Source organism: Dipodomys spectabilis, unplaced genomic scaffold (genome assembly GCF_019054845.1).
Source record: "Dipodomys spectabilis isolate Male_0828 unplaced genomic scaffold, ASM1905484v1 ptg000284l, whole genome shotgun sequence".
Classification (NCBI taxonomy): Eukaryota; Metazoa; Chordata; class Mammalia; order Rodentia; family Heteromyidae; genus Dipodomys; species Dipodomys spectabilis.
The window spans coordinates 1,370,073-1,372,301 of record NW_024870961.1 but is presented as its reverse complement, the minus strand read 5'-3'; positions in this window follow the sequence as shown (position 1 = coordinate 1,372,301).

Below are 2,229 nucleotides of genomic sequence, written 5' to 3'. Positions count from 1 at the left end.
TGTGGGTTGATATCAGAAACTCATTTTGATTTCACAACCATTGTCACATCAAAATCCCTTTGTGACATCAATTTGGCAATGTGACATCACAATGGCAATGGGATGGAACTAAGGCATCATGATATCAAAATGGTCATGAACACACAATGGGTTTCTGATATCAACCGACATGCCTCATTAAAAATAGAATCAATAACATAATAGGCAAACGCAATGTCTATGACATTAGAATAAAAATGTGATGTTGCAATGCTATTATGTCATTGTAGTTTTACATGTCAAAATGAGCTGATGGTGTCATAATGGCAACATGATGTCACAATTATGATGTCAGAAAGGATTTGTTATGTTTCCTTAGTATGTCTGATGTCAGTTGTCATTAGTTCCCCATGAGGTTATGGATACAAAAAAGGTTCTGTGATGTCATAGAGGCCATGTGTGTTTTCAAAAGTGGTTATAAGTTATAATAGTTTTGGACTGGCACAATATGATCCATAATGTCACAATGGAATGAGATATACCTTTGGGTTTTTGATGTCACAGTGGTGATGAGGTCACAATGGCTTTGTGATGTCACAGTTTGTTTGTAATATCAGAATGATATATCCAATTTCAATTACTCTTAATTCAATATGAGGATACGAATTGCTAGAAGAAGCTTCATAGTGTGAAAACCCAATAGGACAGTGATTTCACAATGATGATGTGGTGTCTCAACATCATGTTATAATAATGTTCTGATGTCACAATTGGTGATGCCATACTGATGAGGAGGTCATAACTTAGTGATAACTTCTGTGATATGCTGCCATTAGGATATTTTAGGCTTTTAGTAAGCTTATAATCTGTTCTGAAACTCATAATTCAGGTATGACATATGATGTCAGAAATTGACTCTGACATCATGAACATTGTGACATCATGACCATTGTGACATCACATTGACAGACATCAAGACGGTGGTGGCACATTATGAACTCACATCTGTTAGGACTTCATCATATTTGTGAAACACATGATTTTAGAGACAACACAGTCCCTTTGTGAACTCATATCTTGATTGTGAATTAATGACATTTGAGATCTGGCATGCCATTGTGACATTTCCAACCAATTGTGACAGCACAAACCTACTATAGTAGAAACACATTGTGATCTAATAGCCATTGTGATAGCACAATCCCTTTGTGACCCCACATTTCCATAGTGATAACACTAACCCACTGTGAAATTCCAATCCTCTCAAACCAAATCCAGGTATGAAATGTGATACTCGAATCCAATGTGACATCTAGATCATGGTGACATCACACTGATAGATGTTATGAGCATTTTGTCACATTCTGACAACACACACCTGTTAGGACTTCATCACTTTTGTGAAAATACATGCCTTTGGATACATCAGAGTCCCTTTGTGAGCTCATGTACTCATTGTGAGTTAATGAAAATTGAAATCACATGTGTCATTTTGATATAACCAACCCATTGTGACATCACACACTTCTTGTGAACTCATCAGTGTGGCATCACAAATTATGATATCAAAACATTATTGTCATCCTATTGCATCATCACATTGCCATCGTGATATCACTGTCCCATTGTGTTTTCAAAAACCTAGTATATCTTCATAGCATTTTCGAAAATTCATGGCCATTTATACTTGTCTTTTTCTGTGAACTCATATCCTCATTGGACATGTGAAATTGGACATGCGATTATGAGATGTGACTTCACAAAACTATTTGATATTATCACCAATGTGTCATCACAAAACCATTGTATGCTTTCATTGCCATTTGACATCACTATCACATTGTGATATCGCAAACCTATTAGGACCTCTTATCACCACTGAAAAAACACATGCCCTTTGTGACAACACAGTCCCTTTGTGGAACTATACCCTTATTATGAACTGACAATTGATATCAGACATGCCAATTTAACATCATGAACCCTTTGTGACATCACCAGAGTGTCATAACATTGTCATTATGACAGCATCAACTACTTTTGACATGACAAAACTACAATGACAACATAGCATTATGAGATCACATTGTCATTGTGATGTTATATTGTGAATGCCTGTTTTTAACATTTTTTTTGTCAGTTGTGGGGCTTGAACTCTGGGCTTGGGTGCTATCCCTGCTCTTCAGCTCTAGGCGAGTGCTCTATCGCTTGAGTCAGAGCCACTTCCGGTTTTCTAATGGTTTTTATTGG